The sequence below is a fragment of the Copadichromis virginalis genome, linkage group LG7, assembly GCF_057382275.1.
Source record: "Copadichromis virginalis isolate Kocher_CV1m ecotype Utaka linkage group LG7, C_Virginalis_male_GT1.1, whole genome shotgun sequence".
NCBI lineage: Eukaryota > Metazoa > Chordata > Actinopteri > Cichliformes > Cichlidae > Copadichromis > Copadichromis virginalis.
In genome coordinates, this window is record NC_140624.1 from 32,453,820 (window position 1) to 32,476,576 (window position 22,757).

Consider the following 22,757-nt stretch of genomic DNA (forward strand, 5'->3'; position numbering starts at 1 on the left):
GGTTTCAGCTCTGTCAAACAGCAGGTGGTGAAGGCAGCCTTCTCTGACTTGAGCTGGAAACACAGACGCTGATCAATAACTTGCTGTCGGGAGCTGAATGTATGAGCTTCCATCTGTGCCAAAAAAGGCCAACTGTACGTCTATCAGGCTATATTGTCCTTATCTCTTCAGCCTGACAAACAGCTTTTTCCTAAGTGTTTGTGTTGTCACCGTCATTTAGAGTGTCTGTTAATGTAACGTATACGCCATCGGAGATCCTGGTTTCTAAACAGATGGCAGTTCAAACTTTTGTCTTGGCATTTTATTCTTGTAACTATGCTTCACGTTGTCAGACTTCAGCATGGATTTAAGGGGGTTACTGGAGTTTGACCATTCAGCGTTCAGACAGAGTGCATTACTCAGTGCAAAATACCTGTATTGAACAGTAAATAAGGAGCTATTAGGCCAGAAATTCTACTTGAAGTTTTGTCAGTCCATTACTGTGAGTGACTAAAGGTGCTTAGTAAGTTCAGTTTAACCTCTTGTTGTCTACCAGGGCGCCAGTGAAGGTTAGGGTTAGGTTTGCATCTACACATGTATATGGAATTTTCACTTCTTTTTTTTCACTTTTATGTATATCAAACCTAAACGGAAGTCTTAAATTTTAAGGAAAACACATTTAAGGACTATAATTGAGACGTAACATAACACGTAACTCTTGGTTACTTAACCCAGGTTTGTTTAACATGCAGCTAAAATGCAGTCCTAAATCTTCATGTTTTGCCTGGTTTGCTGGCGATCTTCACGATCGCCACTTTCTTTACAGACAACATTTACTTTACAGACAATAAGATAATGTTTCAATGGATAAAAATCTGCATTCCTAGGGAGGCAGTGACTTTTTCTATTCTTTTACAAGCCTATGAGAAATTATGCAACTCCATCCATGGGTGGGCTTTGTGACTTTTTAACTTAAATAAAATAAAATTTTATCTTTATTTTAACTGAAAGGAATGTGTTCTAAAACCAATTAATCATTTGCACATTTTTATGAGACTGGATTGATGTTCTCCATTCTAAATGCATCCCCTGTACACTGAACTGGACAACTGAAGGTGCTGTTGTGTTGCCATTCTGCTTTTCATGCTTTGCATCTGGTTGTGCTCTGTATATTGTAAGTATTAATCCAATCAAATACCTAAAGCCAACATTTAAATAACTCTGCAAACAAGTATTATATGCATATTCTGATAGACAGTGCTGTGAAGGAGACTAAATGTTCATAAACACTGTTTACCCACCTCTCAACTCTAAAGTAGTCTTTGCCCAACCGACTCTGAGTGTTTATACACACTTCACTTTGTCACACTGCACACCTGTTGGTGAGCTCTTGTGCTTGTTTTGTTTCCTGCTAGAACATTGTATTTTCATGTCATCAGTGTGCTCTTAGTAGAAAGCAGCATCTATCCACCAACCATGTGTGCAGGCAGTAAAACAAACACAACCAGCTGAGAAACTCGAGAGGCAAACACAGCAAACAATATCACAAAGAAACAGAGAGCATCTGTTTTATAAAATCACAGAAAATGTTTGAGGAAGAAAAAGAAGTAGCTCTGGATCTGGTTGAGAGACGCGCAGTCTCGTAGAGGATGAAAAATTGAACACATTGAATACAGGCAGTAACACTGTGTGGTAAAGCAGCTACAGAGTGTTTTTCATTTCTGTCCTGATCAGTTAAAAACCATCAAATTCGAGTGGATTACTTTCTGAAAACATCTATTAATAACTCCACATAATATACATATGATGTTATGGTCCAAGATTTTATAGTGAGACAATATTTGATGAAAGTTTTTGCCACCGAAAAACTTCCTCATCACAGCTGTGAAAAAATAGTGTAGGTGAGAAGAGGTGACCTTTGATGACATCTTGTTTTCTTGTTTTTTGTTTTGTTTTTTGTAGAAGGATGTAAACATGTTTATTTCTGTTGTGTTTGTTAACACAATGCCACACTGCCCCTCCCAAAGTCGGGCCATCCAATGCTCAAAACAACAAAACAACCCAAGAGCTGCATCTAAGACTCTACAGGCTGCATGCTAAATGTTAAAAGTTCATGACAGTGCAAACTTCTGGAACAATGCCCTTTGAATAGATGAAACTAACATGGAGATGGACCATGCCATGTTTGGCCAAAATCAGACCAACTGTCATGGAGGCCTGTTGATTTGGGCTTTTTACCCCTCTACCAAACATCTTAGATGAGTTTAAACCTCAGTGACCTTGACTTTAAGAGCAGAGGTCAAGTTTTCTGAAAATCTTGTAAATGTGATAACTTGAGAACAATGGGAGGATTTTGAAATTGATACCTGTGGTCTACTAAAAGTCTGAAAGGGTGCCAGTTATTTCTTGTTTGCAGCCACAGGACCTGGGCACCATCCAGTCATTGAATCAACCATGAACTCCTCCATATACCAAAGACAGCATGACTCAATCTGTCCGATATATTGGATCATGTACTGGAACAGTGATCCGCTCCAGCAAATCTACAGCAGATTGGCAGAAAAATAAAAGAATCAAGGTGCTGCAATGGCTCAGTCAGTCCAATTCCCAGCCTGACTAAAATGTGCTGATGGGACCTTAAGAGCACTGTGCATAAGCCCAAAAGCCCACAAACCTAAAGCCCCTTTTCCATTAGTACCTACTCAGATTGACTTGCCACGACTTGACTCGGATTGACTGGTTTTCCATTACAATCCGTGTGTGCGTGCTTGTTGTTATAGCAACAGGACATAATCAAATGACATAATTAATATGCGACACAAACGCTACAACAAAGGTGGACGTCGAGGCAAGAATATACCCGCTGCTCGGTTGCCAGGTTTCAAAAATGGTGGTTTTAATTTTTGTGAATGAGACACACTCATCACTCATCCAGTGATGCTACTGACCAGCCAATCAGTGGCATGAAGCATGATGACGTCACATTTTAGTAACACTTTAGTGATGACCTAATGGAAAACCTAACTGAAAACTGTGGCGAACTGTGCCGAATTGATCTGAGTAGGTACTAATGGAAAAGGGGTTTAAATGTACTGAATCAGCAATATAAAGAAGCATGGGTCAAAATTCATCCACACGGATGTGAGAAACTCAGCATTTTACTTCCAGTCATTGAGGCTTCAGATTTTTCTACATAGACCTGAATCCTGATGTGTACAGTAAGAACTGTCTTTACATGTGTGTCTGGCTAAACTAAATGGCTAAACTATACTAAATAATAGCTTCCTTTTACAGTGAGCATCCTGAGGAACCAGTGTCCACTTGATTTAAAGAATTCCTGGGCATTTAAAAAAGAATGAAACTTCACCAATAAGTCACAAATTAACCACTTATCCAAATACCTTTGCTGCAAAAACAGCTCTGACCTATCAGGGAGGATCTGGGAGTCCTGTGGGTTACAGTAGACACTTTGGGTTTCTGGGTTGAACACCTTGGGGTCTTTGTCAGGTTGCTCGAGCTGTTCCTGAGCATGTTTCAGAGGTATGACAGTATGTATTGTAGTGCTTGAGGAGCTTGCTACCATGTTTGCTCTGCAGTCGTGTTTAGGTTGGTACCTGTCAACGTAATATCCACAAGAATGGCAGTTTCCTAGCCAAGTCTTGCGCTGTTATTGTCTTTATTGTTATGGTGAATATTTGAGACATTTATAAAGATTATTGTGTTCAACAGGAACCAGTGGGCTTAAAGTTTTGGGTTTTGTCTGTAACTTATTGATATTAACGTATGCTAAATTGTTTGAGTTTTCCTGCATTGACAGCTCTTTTTTCCTTTGTTTCTGCCAAGTTACTTGTTTAACAGAACAAAGACCCCAGAAAGTCTGTCTGGGATTGTTTAGCTCAGTTGTGAACTGCATTGAGTCTCTAAGTACCAACAGTTTGCTGGAGAGGAAATTAGGGGATTTAGGGTCACTGCTGAGCACTTTAACCAAATGAGCTTTACTGTGTGAGAGCTTTAGTGTGTGAACAGGCCTCATAATGAGCTGCTGAGAGCTTCAGTCCTGAAAATCACTGAACAAACAGTCATCATGGAGGGGAGTCCGGCTGTTAAACTCAGCACTGATCCAGATCACATCAGATAATGTGAAAAACCAGCGGTCCCTCTCCGTTAGTTTGGATATCGTCAATGCCCCCTGCTGACCATAAATCACAATGCTGCTGTTGTTGATGCTGGCTCTTGATGATCAACTCTGACTGCAACTGACATCTAAAAATTTTCTGGCCTCAAGACATTCAAAAAGATTTTGAGCTTGTTAAGTGATGTTTATAATCCTGAACTTTGCTCAGTTGTTAATCAACCTTTGCAGCCGTCTGTGAAAAGAACCATTAAAAAAGATGTGCAGTAAAGCATACAGTGTGAATAACAGCTGTCAGGTGAATGTTGCTGTTAAGATGAAAAAGTAAAGATTCTTAAAATTAGCACTCACAGTTCCCTCTGTGTCTCCAGTTAAAAGTGCATTTTTTACCTATTCTTTAGACTGGAATTTGGCTTTAAACAATTACGATCTGTGCAGAAGGTAAACAATGGAAGACAGTATTGGTATAAAAAAAAGGATTCAGCATTAAAATATTTGAGGTTTTCGATATTTGTCAGCAGCTCATAGACTGTGGACTGCTTTTGTTAAAAACTGTACAAGATTCTGAAAGAGTCCGATTAAGCAGTTCAGCAGGATTTTTTTGTAATACAGCCAGGACTGCAGAGGTGGCAACAAGATGGTCTCTCATAGTGAATGGTAGCTAGCAGAGACTGGAGGTTGGCAAAGTGAGTTGAGCAGGTGGCTGTGGAATAGGGAGCTGGTCTGGGAAGCTTGGAAGCTGATGGTTCACTGGCAGGTAGCTAAGTGAGGCTGGCAGTAGTGGGTAATAGATTAGAACACACAAGCTACTATGAGGTCAAACAACACAAGGAAAAATGTGCTAACCTAGATTCTGGTATTGTATTAGTACCACACCAAGCAGTCTGGTGGAAAATCTACTGGAGACCTGAGGTTTATTTACTATGTATACTTGATTGGTGTTCTCTAAAAAGAGCCGGAAATCCCATCACTACTACAAACATACTGTTACTCTGTGTATGTAGAATAAAGAAACATTTGTTTACTCAATTTCAGTGACTGTATAGGAAAACACCATACTCCTAACGTTTTGTGCTAACAGGAAATGATGCAATACAATGAAGTACTTCAGAAATATTTCCTTTGCTTTATTTCCTTTTGGCAGTGCAGTGTAGATGATGTATTTCAACAACACACTCAAAAATCAGTTGACCAAAGGGAACATGTCAGAGAGAGGTGTGGATTTGTGATGCAGCTTACATTTTAAAGGAGCTTCTAAAGAAGCAAATCGTTTAATTTACAGATCCTTTTAGGATATTAATGTAAGTAAACAACTTTTATAATTTACTCAGTTGAGTCAAAGCGACAATGTTCTGGATTTGAACCTGCTCGTCTTTCTGTGTTCAGTTTGTGTTTTGTTTGTCTGGTTTTTGGGAGGGATCGGAATTGATTGATGAACCTGGCTATGGTTGGTAATCATGTCTGTTTCTCTCTGTTAGCCCAGTCCAAACTGGTAATTGTGTAATCTGGGGTGGGATGGATGGGTTAACAAAGCATCAAACTGTCACTTTATCATAGAAAGCTGCTGTTTATTTCCCATTTTGAATGGTAAATGGCCTGCATTTGTATAGCGCTTTTCTAGTCCCTAAGGACCTCAAAGCGCTTCACACTACATTCAGTCATTCACCCATTCACGCACACATTCACACACTGGCGATGGCAAGCTACATTGTAGCCACAGCTGCCCTGGGGCGCACTGACAGAGGCGAGGCTGCCGGACACTGGCGCCACCGGGCCCTCTGACCACCACCAGTAGGTGGCAAACGTGGGGTTAGTATCTTGCCCAAGGATATTTGACACACAGCCAGGAGGCAGCCTGGGATCGAACCACCGACCTTCTGATTAGTGGCTGACCTGCTCTGCCACCTGAGCTACAGCCACCCATTTTGAACCAAAATTAATGCTTCTTTTGATCATAGCAGCATCAGAATAAACATTTATAGCCCACTCTATCTTTTCTTTAACCCTAAATAAATCTTTAAACGAAAGAAGCTCAGTGAAATTATTACCTTACTATTACCTCTTCCAGACACTAAACCAAGGCACAATGTACATTTCAATTCCTTTAATTTTAAATATGTTTATATTGTCTATCCTGTAAAATAGTCAGATGTCTATTCATATTAATGTACAGAATTCACCTGCTTGCTGCTACTACTGCACATTCACCCAATGTATATACTACATATATATATATATATATATATATATGTAGTATATACATATATATATGTATATACTACATATATATATATGTATATACTACATATATATATACATATATATATATGTAGTATATACATATATATATGTAGTATATACATATATATATGTATATACTACATATATATATATATATATATATATATGTAGTATATACATATATATATATATATATATATACATATATATATATATATATATATAAATAATGTTTTTCCTCTACACCCCCCCCCCCCCCTCCCAATTTTTTTGCACATGTCGAGGAGCGTGTCAGGCTACATTTCACTGTGTTTTATACTTGTATAACTATGCATGTGACAAATAAAGAGCCTTGACCTTGACCTTGACCTGCTCTATATTAGGCTCCGGTTGGTTAAATTGGACTGTGACTTACCTGTCTGCCCATTAGGTGATTTGTTATGTATGAAATTCATAAAATGTTATAATTAGTTGTTATGGCACCAAGTAAAAGCAAGCAGAAATGAGTAAAGTAAATAAAATGTTTTTAACTCCAACTAATGTAAAGCAGGTGGTTTCAGCTTTGTGGCCCTTTCCTGCTTTCGATTTTGCCTCATTTTTTTTTAGTCACTACTGGCCTTTTTAACAACTTTTGTTAAATTGTAAGTCAGCAACCTTTCACTGAGTGGTCATTAAGGATTTTTCTATTTAAAAATGTGAATGAAGGGAAAGGGAAACCTCACACGCAGACTCATAGACAAGGTAAAGTACATTCAGCCTGTTCTTTGCCAGTGAAGGACAATTCTTCTTGATTTTTCTGCTTTCATGATAATTTCTTTGTACAGCAGTCTCTGTCCTCACACTCAGCCAACAGAAACATCTTTGTACCGTGACTCTCTTTTTCCAAATGGAAGCCATTTTGAAGACGCTGTGACATTAATGTGCAGGTCCTTGCAACATGTCCCAGCACTGTAACATTTATGGGACACCTCTCTGGGGACATCTCAGGCCCTCCAAGGTTTGGAGGCCTATCTCCCCCTACCACCACTTCCCCTGCCAGTGGCGGACTCCCTCAGATATCGGTGCGTTGGTGGTTCTTTGTGTCTGGGGATGGGCGTCCAGGTACACACACCGGCTCACTCCTTGGCGGCCGCTTATCGGGGCCTGGAGCCTGGGGCTCGCTCGGACCACTTCGGAGGTGGGGTGCCCCCGGCCTCTCGGCCTGGGGCTCGGTCACTCAGGCACAGCTGGCTGCCGGCGGAGCTCACGGGCACGTCACTGCAACTCCCCCTGGCTTCTGCTCCGTGGCTGCTGAGTGAGCCCTCATCTGGGACTCTCCTCAGCTCTTTCTGGGACAGTGGCGCAGCTGCTCCTCTGTTAGTCTTCCTTGGTCTCTTGTGTTCTGGGGGCCTCTGGATGTCTGGAGTCTTGATCTCCTCCATACCTGCTTCATGCCCTGGAGGACGGGGGCTATGGCCCCCCCACACCCTCTAGCAGATCATTACATGAAGGAACCTTTTTAAAAAAAACAAGCGCGTCCATGCTCACAGGTGTACACACGGGTGATCACACCCACAAACTACACCCTTTTTGGCTCCTACCTCAAAGCACACTGTGTTCGGTTGATCTTATGTGCTGCACAATAATGTTTAACATTTAGTATTTACTGTCATATTCCCATATATCATTGTGATGTTGTTTATTCTATTACTCTTGTTCTCTTCTGCTTGTTTTCTTTTTTCTTTCTCAGCAGGTGATCCAGGTGATCGATAGATGCATTTTTTTCTTCTCTGCTCATTCTGTTGGTTTTTGTTTTTTGCCCTTCTCCCCCGTCCCTCTTCTCAGCTGTTTCTCTTTCCCTCTTTCTTTCTCCCCTTCTTTCCCCCAGTCAAGTCTGTCCCGTATTCAGTAAGTGAAAATAAAATAAACAATAAAAGGTGAATCAAATGGACCATTACGGCAAGGCTGGGATGGTCAATTTGGTAAAGTAAATCCGTTGGGCATCTTTCTTTGCCTTTAGACAACAATTCTGATGGCAAAAGAGCCAAACGGGACAGGCAAAAAAAAAAAAAAAAAAGATGCTAATCAATGAATAATGATCTAAGTTTAATGATTTAATAGTGACTACGCTTAAAGGACCCTCTAGTCATGTTTATGAAGTGTGATCAAAAAGCTGTGGAATTTGGCCCATGAAAAATTACATAATCTGTAAATGCAGTCCTGCTCATAGCCAGGCAACTTTATTTTTAAAGAAATGTGAAAAGAAATGGTATTAACTGGATAAATGGTATAAAGGTGTAAAAGCCAACAACTATAGAAACTATTTGTAGGCTTCTATACTTTTATTAAATAACAACCTTTTTCCATGTTCCACTGACCTGCTGTGAACTGAATAAAGGACCCTTTTTACTTAATTAGCACATGTTCCTTCAAAGTGTACCAATTACACGCTGTTGACCTTTATCCTCCAATTAATTAAGGATTATTTTCAGAGAACTCAATTGTTAATTTAAAGTTACATGTCACTTCTTTTGCAAGACATTGTTAGAATATTAGAATTATAGTGTCAAAAACATAATACAGGCTGTTTTTATGGCCTCCAGCTATGTTTTATTGTGGCTCACTGACAAAGATAAGGATGTGGTGTGACACAGGAACATAAAGTCTGTACAGGGACTGCAGAAAAGTTTTAAGCTCTTTAATGAAAGGGATTTATAAGCACTGGACTAAGGAACAAATTAAAAGCGTGTCCCTGTTTGTATCCCTTATGCTGTCAATGAATGTACTCCATCATCCGAGAAGCCAAAGCTCTATTCCAGTCTTAAAAAACATTAAATCTTAAATACTGTTTGATGCTTTTGTTGGTTTTAAGCTCTAGTTTTTGTTACAGTGAGCTCCTCTTGTTTGCATTGAGCTGAAGAATTGTACCCTCGCAAGAGAAATGCATCAATTGCCATGTTTGGTTCGATGCTCCAGTCCAGCAGATGCCACCAATGCGGCAGAATCATCAATTGTTAGATGGTTTGTAGGATCTTTATGCACTGCTACATATTTGCATAGCTGAAAAAATAAGACCGTAACAGAAGCAGTAGAAGCAAACCAGGAAAACAATTCCTCTTATTTGTAAATATTATGAATTCTTTCAAATTAATTGAGATGATTCTTCTATTTGGCAGAGAAAAAGTCTACTGGACAGAATTTGTGTAAGTAATCAAGTCCAGAGAATATTAGCTGAAGTATAGAAATGCCAGGAATTAGTTTACTGAGTAGTGACAAGCATATTTCTTCCACTAACACACAGTACATTTCAACTTATCCAGTTCTTCTTGTGTGTAAATAAAATGCAATTAGGATTTTCTTTTTCCGTATGGGTTGCAGGGGTCTAAGCCTTAGCCTTCAGTGCCTGGAGCTAAATGCTTTGTCACTGTGCAAGGAAATCCAAACCTGCTGCACAGAATGAGGCTTATTTTGACTTAACAAAGGCATGAATACCACAAACATGATCAACAGGTCCTTTTTAGTGCCTCCTGTTAGCTGAGGTGAAGCTTTGTAGCCCCCCCGTGCTCCAACATGCGTCAGTGGTGCTCCTATGCACAGCTTACAGACAGCTTTGCAGAACACCATCTACATGTTGTAGCTGTGTACCCTCACCATGGGGTCAGTGTCACAAGGAACCAGTCTATGGGCTACTCTCGCTGTGCTGTTGATGGTCATTCATCCCGCCATGTTAAAGAAAGAAGATGTACAAACAAACAGCAGAAATGAAACCAAGTGTGAAACGTGTCTACTGCAGCCACCATCTGTGCTCCTGCTCTATTTTCTGATCTTTGATGTTTTTCCATGCTTCTTTCTCTTCTGGTAAATGCTGCTGTGATTTCCTCCCTTTTCTGGCTCACTTTTCAGCCAATCAGCATTTGGTCTACATATTTTCATGTATTTTTATTTTTATTGGAACTTAGATTTTTTTTCCAGTTTAAATAAAACTTTTTAGATCAAATATCTCTTTTACAAGAGTCTCCAGGTGAAGAAAGACTGTCTTGATCTGAGCGAGTGTCTGATGTGTGGTATGTTTTTCCACTTTCCATGGTGTTCAGGTTCTGCCAATGGGGGCGGAGTTTCATGTCTTACCCGGTACCTCCACCTGTGATTCATCACCTGTAATCAGCAGGCCGGCATTTAAGACCAGCTCAGCCTTCGGTTTATCGCCATTTTGTCTGCTATCTCCGTGGAGGTAAACTCAGTTGTCATGTTTCTTGGGTATCATTTGCCTTCGTCGCTTGTTTCGCTGTGTGACCAGTTTTCTCCTTTGGTTTTGGATCAGTATTCAACTCACCTGCATTAAAGAGACTCACCTCGTCTCGTCAATGCTAGTCAACTGCCACCACGCTACTGCTCCTTCACCTGCCTGCCCTCTTGCTCGGTGCTCAGCTTAGATCTCTGGAACAGAAGGTTGGACTCCCAAACTCACTTGCCTCGTGGTTCAGTTGGATTCACGCTCAGTCCCCCTCCCTGATGTCAACTTACACTCTGACCTGCAAGTAAACTTCCTCCACAATCACAAATTACCTTTGGAAGCCATTTTCCATCCAGCACTAACCTCCCTCTCTCTCTCTGTTTCAGTTATTCATGCCCTGAGTCTCCTGCTTCAGTTCTTCATGTCCTTACACGTTCCTGAATTAAATAAAGTTGCATTTTGTTACTAATCCAATCAGTCCCTTGAGTCTGCTTCTGGGTCCACCACACATACCGGCCTCTCAGCCTCTGACAAGACAGCAGGATGAGCAATAGATAGTTTGGTCCCGCCTTCACTGTTGTGATTGGTGTGGGGGTAGGATGAGCAATAGATTTACATTAATAGCATATCACATAAGTCTGGTCAAGTCAGGTGGTGAAAAATTCTTACATTCGGTTTTTATTTGCATTTTTTCCAGTGTCACAATGTTTGTGGGATTGGGTTTGTAGATAGAGTTTAGACTAAAAGCTACATTCACACTACTTTACGGTTTGCATAAAAAGTGTTTTGAGTGGTATGTACTACTATATATATGCCAGATAAGGTCCTGCCCTCTATTTACCTTCTGCCCAGTGAACTGTAATATTGGAGCTTCAATTTGCCTAATTCAGAAAAACAGCTGTTTTCACCCTTTACAGTGAAGGTTAGTCGGCTCACGGTCTACGGTCAGAGAATGTCAAACTGTAACAGGCCCCGAGTCTCACCACCACTGGGACAAAAGCATCATCACCACTGTCATCATCATTATTTCTAATCGCAGAATATTTGTGTTTCCACTCTCTCTGGGTTTCTATCAGCAGCAGCAGCAGCAGCAATGACTCAGGTTTTTGTCTTTGTCAGCAGCAAGGTTATTCTTTAAATTTAGCAGGTCACGTCCAGTCTCATCTATTCACAAAGTTTTTCAGAACCCGCAGGTCACCCAGCGTGCACATCATCATTTCCTGTCAGTGACACCACACTCGTGTCACGGACACATCAGAATCACGATTCTCTCACGATTCTCTTTTCCAGTATAAATATTTATTGCACTTATTAGCTGCACATCAACTTCGTAACAGTTGAGACTGAACATAAAAACAATAAATAAACATAAAAACAACAAATGTCTCAGGTTTTGTTGTTGCCGCAAAATGTTGTACTGCTTGAAATTCCGTCTCCACTGTTGCTCGACACTGCGTGTATAGAGCAGGTAGTGCAACAATAGAAAAACAGTTGCGGGACGGCACTGTGTAGCGTTTGTCTAGGGTGTTGATCATTTTCCTAAATCCCTCGTTTTGCACAGTGTTGATGGGAGCCATATCTTTGGTCAGGTGATAAGTGATAGCCTCCGTAATTTCTTTGTGCCTGCGGGAGTTCGACGTGTATAGGGAAGCGCTGTATAAGGTTCCCGTTATTGATGTTTGGGTGGTTGACCGGGACGGATTTTCTCCTGTCACTTTCTCGTCATCCCTGACGTGCTCTCCGTTGTTTTTTCCCTGCTAATTTTAGCATCACACGGCACAGCTTCTGTATCACGTGGTATAAGGCTCCGCCCTTGTCATTTGTTGAGCAGGAAGAGTGAGCGCTTGTTTTCATGCAGATTACGTCCCGGATCAAAATGCGGTACAATCGTCGCCGTCTTTTTTTTTTTTTTTTTTTTTAAATCGTTGTCATTTGGAAATGAGATCACACATAAGTATGAATCGAGATCGCGATTTTCTAACGATTAATCGTGCAGCCCTACCCTATGTTGTCCCAGAAGTTTCCTATCATGTCCAAAATGTTTGTTTTTCTCAATTTCCAAATTCCCTCATGTGTGGAGTTGATTTTAGGTCACTGTGGTTGAAGGTCCATGGCAGGGTTCAATCTTCAAGCCCTTCTTCAAAGATTTGAGGTGTGTTTGGGCTCATTATCCTGCTGCAGCATGATCCTTCCCCACAAAGATGCAAACTGCAGAGTAAAGCATTTCTATGAAGAATGGAGGGCTGCTCTCCCTTTCTCAGTGGAAAAGTCGATTTGGACACCCCCTGATTTGAATAATATTTCACTGTGGGTTTGATCATCACAGTCATGTTCGAAAGGTTATTAACGGAATTGAATCTACTGAAATGTTTTCCTGGACAGAAAGTTTTTGGTGAGGTTTTGGCAAGAAAACTTCTCAATTAGGTTATAGAAAGATCGTGGCTTTCATTAAAGTGTGATTCTCACTTTTGTTGAAGCTGTATTTTCTTGGTTGCCGGCTGACATGACCCCTCAGAGGATAACACTCTGAAAAATATATATTTTAATTTGAGGTGTATTTTGTGCCTGCAGAGTTATGTTGTCTATAACAAAAGACCAGTGGACTGCTTTAATGGCACTATTACACATTTTTCTGGTTTGTTACATGTTATCATTCTCAGACTTCTGCTACTCTTCTAACATGGATTAATCATTAACCTCAACTTTTAACCCCATTTTTTGGTAACATGTAGGGATGTTGCAACTCACAAGAAAAATTTGACCACATCTTCAGTTCTTGAAATGACAAAACACGTGACCACTGTAGACACTAGTAGTAGTAGTAGTAAATTCTATATCTATGGCAAAGTTGCTTTATTCGAATCTCTGTGTATGAAGCTTGGTTGTCATTTAATGGTGTTCTCAATTGTAAACGTGTCATAATCTAAAGTCTTTTAGACTGGTTTTACTTGACTAAATATACGATTATCATAAATCTGAAATCGATTCAGTTGACTAAAATATAAAGTGTAAAGGTTTGTTATGTTTTTATCACACGGTTCACAAATTGTTTTATTTTCCTTGAAGCTTGTCCTACCTTTCTACAAAATGTCATTATTTCTGATTGGATCTCATCTCTCAGGAACATTTTTATTTCATTTGTTTGTTAATGAAAATGTAAATCATCGCAGTTTTTGTCCTCGTGCATTACTTTTTATTTACTTATTGTCATGTTTTTGTCAGAAAGAAAAGGTCATTGACTAAAATGATTTCTCAATGAAATAAACACTGTGTATTTCTGCTTTCTTCTCGTTATCTTCTTCCTCCTTCTTCATTTTCCCTCTCCTCCTCCTCTAAATCGGCTTTCTTCTTTTTCTTCCGCCATCTTTCTTCCCATGACTTCTTGAGCTTATTCCCCCGTCATCATCGTCATCTTCTTCATCTTCCTCTCATTTTTTGTACTTCTTTTTGAAATTCCATAAACTTTATTTTTGACCTTCCTCTTGCCTGGCAACTCCATCTTCAGCATCATTCTCTCAGTATACCCAGTATCCCTCCTGCGCACATGTCCAAACTAAGTGTCACCTCTCTTCTCTGTCTTATATACTCATTCTTAATCCTGTCCATCCTTGTCACTCCCACTGAAAATCTAAACTCAGTTGCCTCTGGCACCATCTCTTGTCTAGTCGAACCATGATTTGATGCCCTTCTTTGCACAGAATAACAATCTGACTTCTGACTCTTTCACTTAGATCTGATAACATGTTTCTTGTCAGAATGCTGTTTGATATGCGTTTTCTGTAAAAACTTGAGGCACGGCCATATTTCTAAGGGGTAAACGGCAGCTGTGGATTGATTTTGTTGAATACGTCGACTGATTCCATCCCAGCATCTTAATGTTGATCAGTGGAAGGATAAAACTCAAAGAAATCTGATCTTTTCAAACAAAGGAGTCAACGTGGTCAGTGCCACTAATCTGCTTCAGATTGATCGCTGACACAGAAATAGACCAGAATCTGAAATACTTTTTTCCTTTTAACATTCAGAGCATCACACAAATCACATCAACCCCTTTCTCTGATATTTTCACCTGTTTGGCAAGCCCAGATAGAAATCTTATAAGAACTATGAGACAAACCATGTGATTAAAATGCAGTCTATCTCTAACCCAATATCAATAGCAAGAGGAAATTTGAAGTAAGGAAAAGGTAAGGAGATACTGGCATAGAAAAATCTAATTTACTGACAAACACAACATACTGAGCATCACCAAGTGTATGAATACAGATGAACCTTTCAACCATATGAGTGCATTAATGTGCTGCTATAACAGCCTCCGGTCCTCCGCCTTCTGTCTTTCCTGGAGATTCTAAATATGCTGCTGGGATTTTCTCTCTTTCAGACACAGCGTTAGTTCAGCTCTGACACTGCCTGATAAGGTCAGCAGAGCTTGCAGTAGGCATTCCAGTTCATCTCAAAGGTGTTAGACGGAGTTAATGTCAAAAATCTTTGCAATTCTTGCTCATCAAAGTGGAAAAAAATAGTTCTTTCTTTTAATGCTGGTTGCTTGTAAGCACTGCAGCACTTTATCTATGTGTTGGAAGCAACAAATTGTCCAAACTACTCTTGTGCAAGTGCAGCACTGACTTCATTGGCTATAAGGGATATAAAACAGGAATAAAACATGACAAATTGAGTGTAGACAGTGATGTTAAATATTTTGACTACAACACACATAAGAAAAGTATGTCTGAGTTGCTGCATGTGTTTCTCTGTCTGTTGCTGCCATCTGGTGGCCACACGAAGAAATGTAGAATCAGCACACCGTGCACTAATGCCGAGTAAAAAACATAAAAAATGTCAAGTTAACTGCTCAGCTTACATTTTTATATGTATTTTCATATAGATATACAGTAGCTACTGATGAGGTACAGTATGCATTCAGTTACACTGTGCATATTACACGGTACACATTTTCACACACAATAAATATGTAAATATAAAACAAAGTGCACACTGGGGAAAAATACATTTATTTTTTATGTTTTTTTATTTTTAAGGCAAAAACCATAAGCTAATTAATTTCAGGTGTAAAACGGCAATTCCCTGAATGACTGTGGTATGAAAAAAATATTTTAATTTTTTAAATCTTAGACAGGGCTTCGGTTCACCTGGCTTTTTCAATACTCACAGCAAGAGCCATATGCTTCAGGTGACCATATAGGGGATATCCCTTCTTACTGACATCAGAGAGGGCAAGGAGTTGATAAAATGTCCGAAACCGGGTGTTTAAAGCAGTTTGGAGTCTGAGAGGTTTTTAATGATAGAAAATATGGAAAAGCACAATTAGTTTAACTGGAGCGTCAAGCCTGCACTCTATGATCCCAAACAGAGGGATTAAAGACTGTGTGGGTGGGGCTTCTGCGCTCACAAACAGAGACGTCCATGCAAATGATAACCCTGTTTACTTATGCCATTAATGAATGTTAATGTTAATAGCATATAAACATATGGGAGTGAAAAGAGGGAAGTGGAGGTTAAGTGCTCAGTGCATCATGGGAATCAGCAGCATAGTTAATGGAGGATTCAGCACCTTCTGATACTGTAAGTGGATTCAAAAGGGAAGTTTAAAGCCGAATCTTAAACTACAGAGCATCTGTGTCCTGAAGGCTGATAGCTGAAGGCACTGCCTCCCATTCTACTTTCAGAAACTCTAGGAAACTCTGTCAGAGGTAAGTCTAAGAGTGAAGTGCTCTAAAGGGATAACATTATACTTCGAGGTCTTTGAGATATTACAGGGCTGTGTACTTATACTAGTACAATTCTGGATTAACTATGAGCTAATTGAACAAAGTCTACTATGGGAGGGATAGGGTCTCCATTTCTACTCCCTATCAGCACTCTCACTGCAGTGCGTTGGATTAATTGAAGGCTTCAAAGGGAGCTTTTAGAACAGCCTGATAATAATTAATTACAATAGACCAGCCCTGAAGTAACAAATGCATGAATCTGTTTTCCAGCATCACTCCGAGACAGAATAGTTGCTATTGCTCAAAAATTTTAAAAAAGAGAAAAGACTAGTGCCAAAGTGAAAATACATTGTTCACTTTGGCACTAGAAATTATCCAGACTAGAAAAACACAGAGTTAAGAGCAAACGTATATTTCTCTAGTTACTTAAATAAAACAAAATAACTAACTAATCATTAACCTAAAATACAGAACTCAGTAAACACTGGTCACAGTCTAATGGAGGTTAAATACTGGATTACCTGTAATATTACCTGCACATTTAGGATTAACATTCTTCCATAGATGACATTTGTGGCCAGCATTAGCACTGCTAGCACTAAAAACCTGCCTGTCTCCCGGGTTAATGTCCATGTCCCTGTGCATTGCTTCAGCTCTGTGGTTAAATGCCAGTTTACTCTGTGATGAAGCTGCACTGTGTTATTCTTAATACCCACTGCCATTCTTTAATTCCCAGTACTGTTCATTCTCAACAATGCAGGGCATCAATAACAGCCAACACATGAAGCATTTTTAATCTTTTGATTTTATTACTGCAAATATAGACATCACATTTACTTATTTAAGAACGCATGGTATCCTCAACATATTTACATGACACTGGCTAAGCAGTGGCACCAGGCAGCAATAAAGTATAACAGTGTTCATGGAGTTTTAGTGGATTTAATTTATATTGAATATAGTTTTGTTTTTTGTTTGTTTTAGTTCCTCTGTTTCATAAAAATCAATGACAATAAATGTGTAAAGGTCAGACCTTTACACATTTATTTTTTAGCACCATAAACAATATCTGGACAGCAGCTGTTCTTTCTTTAACCACCTTCTGGCTTATCTGCTGGTTTCAGGGTGAATCGGTCTTTCCGAGGATTTGCTGGGATTTCTGCGCTTGTCTCATTCTCTCCTCGAAGAAACTCTGCAGGTGTTGATTCCTCTGCTCCAACCTGATGACCCACTGCTCCCTCAGTCTGAAGGCAGCATTCACAGCAATGACAGGAGAGAGAAAAACAAGGAGGAGGTAAAGAATTAGCCGGTGATTACGATGAAAATACCTATTTAAAAAAGAGATATGAGTGTGGGTTTCATCAGAAACCCTTTAAGGTGGTTTATAATACTATGACACAAGATTTAGCAATGTCACAGTTCAGGTGAACGATGCAATTATGTTGTTAAAACTAATCTTGTATGCTCAGCATTAATGCGTGACATTGAGGCTCTTACCGTGTCACTCCATACAATGAAGCACTGAGCTCAACTCAGCAGGGAGAAGGCAGCAACAAGTACCTCAGGGGAATCAATTGAGTCAGCAGTGGCAGGTGTGTGAGCTACACAATGAGCAACAGTGAGAGTATGGCTTTTAAGCTTAGACTTATTTTTGAGTAAAAATAGTATGTATGTTTAAAAGATAGCTGTGGCCACTGCTGCTGTGAATTGCTGTGACAGGTATGCGTTTTTTGTTGGGGGGGTTTGGGTTTTTTTGATAAAACATCTATTTGCTGTATCAGATTGTACAGATACGTCCCTTTCTATTGTAAAGTTGGATATTTGAAGATGGCAGTGTATTTAAAACAGCTGCAGTTCCTCACATGGCCACTTGAGGCTATCTCCAAAAGTGAGTGAGTCACCTTTCTGATTTTTTAGTAGACTGCCACTCTCGCCTGTCACAGGGCAAGACACACAGTTTACCTTTGACAGGTAACCAATCCACCACACGGTTAAAAGGAAGAGACATACAAACATTCCTACAATCCTTCACTTTATGGATGTGCTTCACCCTCTTGTCCAAATATGCTCCAAAACTAAAATGGTCATGGTCAAATTAATAAAGCTGCACCAACAGGCCTTCAGACAATGGGTAACATAGCACACAATAATATAGGATTTTAAGTGATATATAATATTCAATATGTAGCTCAATAATTCTTTTCTTTCTGACACACAACGTATGAACATTTCTCTAACATTTTATGTGTAGTTACAGGTCCTTAATAACATATTCTGACAATGCAATTTAATAATAATGTTTTATTGTCACAAAAATCGTGGATTACTTGTTTACACTATGCTCAGCTCCACTCAGATCATCTGGTTGCAGAGTGCCCTATGGTAAATGAACTATGTCAAATCAACAGACACTCTATTTAATTGTTAGTCATTATTAATCTCTGGCTCTCTTCCACTGCGTCTCGCCTCACCTCCAACCGGTCATGGCAGATGGCTGTACCTCCCTGAGCCTGGTTCTGCCGGAGGTTACTTCCTGTTAAAAGGTAGTTTTTCCTTGTCACTGTTGTAGCACTTGCACATAGGGAACTTTTTGATTGTTGTAGTTTTCTCTGTATCATTGTAGGATCTTTACCTGATACAAACAATCCAACACAATACTTTTTAAATTTTCATATACTGGCTGCTATAAATGCCAATGCAGATATACTGCCAAATACCTAATATTAGCCAAAATGTCACTCAGCCAAAATATCATAGTTCTAGTAGCTACATCCAACCACTGATACGGAATTGATCCCAGAACCACATTTAAGTGGCAATTGAAAGAACTGCTTTCAGTTTTTCCAGGTCAGGAGGCTGCTATGCGCACAAAGGCAATCAAACATTAAGCTGCTATGGTACACATTATGGGAATAACCAAGCTGGTAATGTGTCTATCCCAGGGGTGGGCAATCTCAGTCCACAAGGTCCGGTGTCCCTGCAGGTTTTAGATGTGTCCTGGAACCAACACAGCTGATTTAAATGGCTAAATTAGCTTCTCAACATGTCTTGAAGTTCTCCAGAGGCCTGGTAACAAACTAATCATGTGATTCAGGTGTGTTGACCCAAGGTGAGATCTAAAACCTGCAGGGACACCGGCCCTCGAGGACTGAGGTCTATCCAATAGTTATCAATACGTTTCACAATTTCTTTTTACTTTGTTGTGGTTCTAGATTAATGATCCCAATGATCATTAGAGCAGAAGCATCCCTGTCTGTAGGTTTCACAGCAATCCATTTAACCAGTGATGATATTTTAGTCTAGACAAGGTGATTCACTGACTGACTACGCGCTGATGAAACTTTACTTTTGCCTGAAATAAAGGAGGTATTGAAATTCTACCCCGGAAAGATTATTAATCCTGTACCTCTGCAGCAGGGCTGTTCTTTAGATCTATAGTTTACATAAAGCTATATATCACTGTGCAGTTAGGAACTACTTTACACTATATAAATGTTTCATAACCTGAGAGATTTTCACATTTTAATCAAAAATTTATTGCACATTTTTCTGAACTCACAAGTCACAGAAAGAGCTGCTCCCCAGCAGCAGCACTGCGGTCCATTTGTTGGTGTAAAGCACAGATTTAAAATGTGTGAAAGAAGAAAAAGTCATTTGTTTTTTTTAGGATGTGTTCTATGTTTGGAAGCCGAGATGAGCATCAGAGTCCAGTATTTGCCCTGACACCATAACTCCTAGGCTTAAAGTAATCGTGCAGACATCCAGCGAAACTTGATCTTCGGTCATTGCTGTCACAGATAATTGTGTTACAGAAAGAGAGGAAGTGTGTGTGTGAGTCTGTGTGAGTGTGCTTGAGTGAGCGAGAACTAGGCTATGTTAGCTGATGGATTAATATTGTTGTGTCTGTGCTCATCTGTCAGCACACGCCATCTTGCATTGGTTAATCTGCTGCGTTCTGGTTGTCTGTCCTCAAATACTCACGCTGATCTGCAGGATTCAAACATATAGCCAAACTGGCTCTGATCAACATTCTCAGGGTACTCCGTGATGACAGACAGAAGAGCTGGAAACATAACCGAGCCATTTTTTGAACTAATCAAGTTATGACGCAGTGAGACGGAACAAAGGGCAGTTATTGAGTTTATTTTTGATGCCCTTTTCTTCCCTCTGTGCCTCTCACGGACCCTGCTGCTCATCATCAAACACTGACTCAAAGCTCTTCACCAAGCTCATATAGATTTGATTACGTAACATCTCAGCATATGGAAGCACCCATCATGCTGTCAAACTTATGTTCAGTTGGAATATGGAAGCTATGCTAACAAGCTTTGACTGGCAACACAATATGTCACATTTCAACTGGTGAAGTGTTTGCATCTGTTGGAATTTAACTGGTATAATGAACTGTGTGTCAGCTGGTGGTAGTCCAGGGTGTTTAGAAATAAGCAAGTTTCATTAGAAAACTTTTTTGGTGTACGGTTTGGGTTAGAATGCCTTTTAGTCACAAGATAAAAAAAATACAGTTTCAAGTCCCTAACATGCAGTTTGATCATACAGTTCTTCTGCTATGTAATTTCCATCAACACCTATTGTTCAGAAGAACACTGCATTAAGTACTTGCACTCTCAGCACTAGTAGACATGGCACAGAGCTGTGGGAACATCATTTTTTGTGTGCAACACAACTGGCTATATATGTTAAATGGGCCCTGAAGCTAGCAGTGCTAGCCCCAGCACCTTTCTTTTCTTTTAGGTTTACAAAATCTGTCCCTGGTTTATTTCCATTTATGTTGTCTATTATGGATATTTGGACGGAAGCTGATGAGTTGCTGCTCGTTTTTGTACTCTGATATTAATGTTAGTTTAATAAACTATTATTTCTAGTGCAAGGATAGCATCCATTCATCATCCTTCATTGGGGCGCCATGATAAGCAGAGACAATCAGGTATTTGATGCCCAAACCACCACAACTGGCTCCTTTCCATGTGGACGAGAAGTGCTTTACTCTGATTCGCTCCTGAATGACCAAGCCCCTCATCCTATCTTTACTAAAGTGCGAGGTCACACTTCTGACGAAGTTCATTTTCATTGCCCGTATCCATAATTATGGATATCCAATTATGGATATCATATCCATAATCTCCTTCTTTCAGTCACTGCCTGAAGCTCATGGTCATGGGTGAGGTCAGGAAGGTAGATCGACCAGTAAATTGACAGCTTTAGTTTCACATCAGCTCAGTAGGAGTACCAGTCTCCCCTCACTCATGAACAAGACCCCAAGATAATTAAACTCAATGATTTCAATGATGCTGATTCTCAACCCAGCTGCTTAACACGTGGCTCCAAACTACCTTAGTTCACAATGGAGGTCACCACCCGATGAGGCCAAAAGCCAGGAACCAGGAGATGGCATCAAAGAGGTTACTTCCATATTTTATATTGTACATTATATTGTACATATATATATACATTGTCTCATTGCAGCATATTGTTGTGGGTTGCTGTATTAATAAAACTGAAACATATAGATATGCAGTATTGTCAGTGTTAGGCACTGAAATAAAATGACTGTTTGGGCTGGAGGAACAATGTTTGAGGAGCAAAGAATGCTTGGTTAAAAAAGTGCTTTTACAGCACACATTGTTTCTATTGGGCAGAAACCAAGCTGACTTCATCCATCTTGGTTTTCCTGGGATGCATGCAAATCAGGGATACTGCACTCCAAAAGGTCATCCTTCTGCTGCTATCCAACACATCAAAGACAGGCTTTAAAAAGCAAATATTTTCCAGCCTGAAATCATCTGGAATGTTAATCAGGGTTCGCACTATGAAATTACACACTTGGATCAGGAACTTTCCAGAACTTGTTATGTTTTTGTATTTGCTGACCGTGCCAAAGCGCTGTTCTTCATACGGTTCTCCTCCCCATTCGTCTGCTCGCTGTGCTGAACAATCCTCTGCTCCCAGAATGACTTCAGCTTCTGTTTGTCATGAATTCGAGCTGCATTCATCACCTGACAACAGCAATTACACAGCAGCAGACGCAACACTAGTCCACAAAAACTCAGGTGTGGGTTCAATAAAATCTGAAAGTCTGTTTACTTACTGCTGGCTCTTTTCACTTCTTTCCTCTTTTGTTTTCTTTCTTTGCCTCTTTGTCCTCTATCACTGCCCTCTGTTTCCAGTTCGCCTTTATTTCCTCTTTAACTCCTCCCCTTTGCTCCACATCTCTGTTTTATCGTCTCTCTCTGTCCTGCTCTCCATCCTCCGTCCAATGCTCTTCTTCTTTTAACTCATCTCCACCTTGTTGCTTCCTCTTTTCACAAATAAAATGATCTCTCTGCTTGTTGTTATTCATCTTTCTTGTTACTTCTGTCCCTTTACTCCAGTCTGTGAATTAAGTAAAGACTTTTTCATATAGCAGAATAAAGCCTTTCAGCCATCATCATGTCCACCAGCCAGG

The 22,757-nt window shown here is 39.9% G+C and overlaps 1 long non-coding RNA gene across 1 annotated transcript; it reads right to left on the reverse strand.

The window, feature by feature from the left end:
* Window positions 1-17,149: 17,149 nt before the first annotated feature.
* Window positions 17,150-22,446, reverse strand: LOC146705418 (uncharacterized). The gene is made up of 3 exons (XR_014921696.1): window positions 22,401-22,446; window positions 22,184-22,308; window positions 17,150-17,538 (listed from the first exon to the last, which is right to left on the reverse strand). It is a non-coding gene; the product is annotated as an uncharacterized LOC146705418 (long non-coding RNA).
* Window positions 22,447-22,757: the final 311 nt, after the last annotated feature.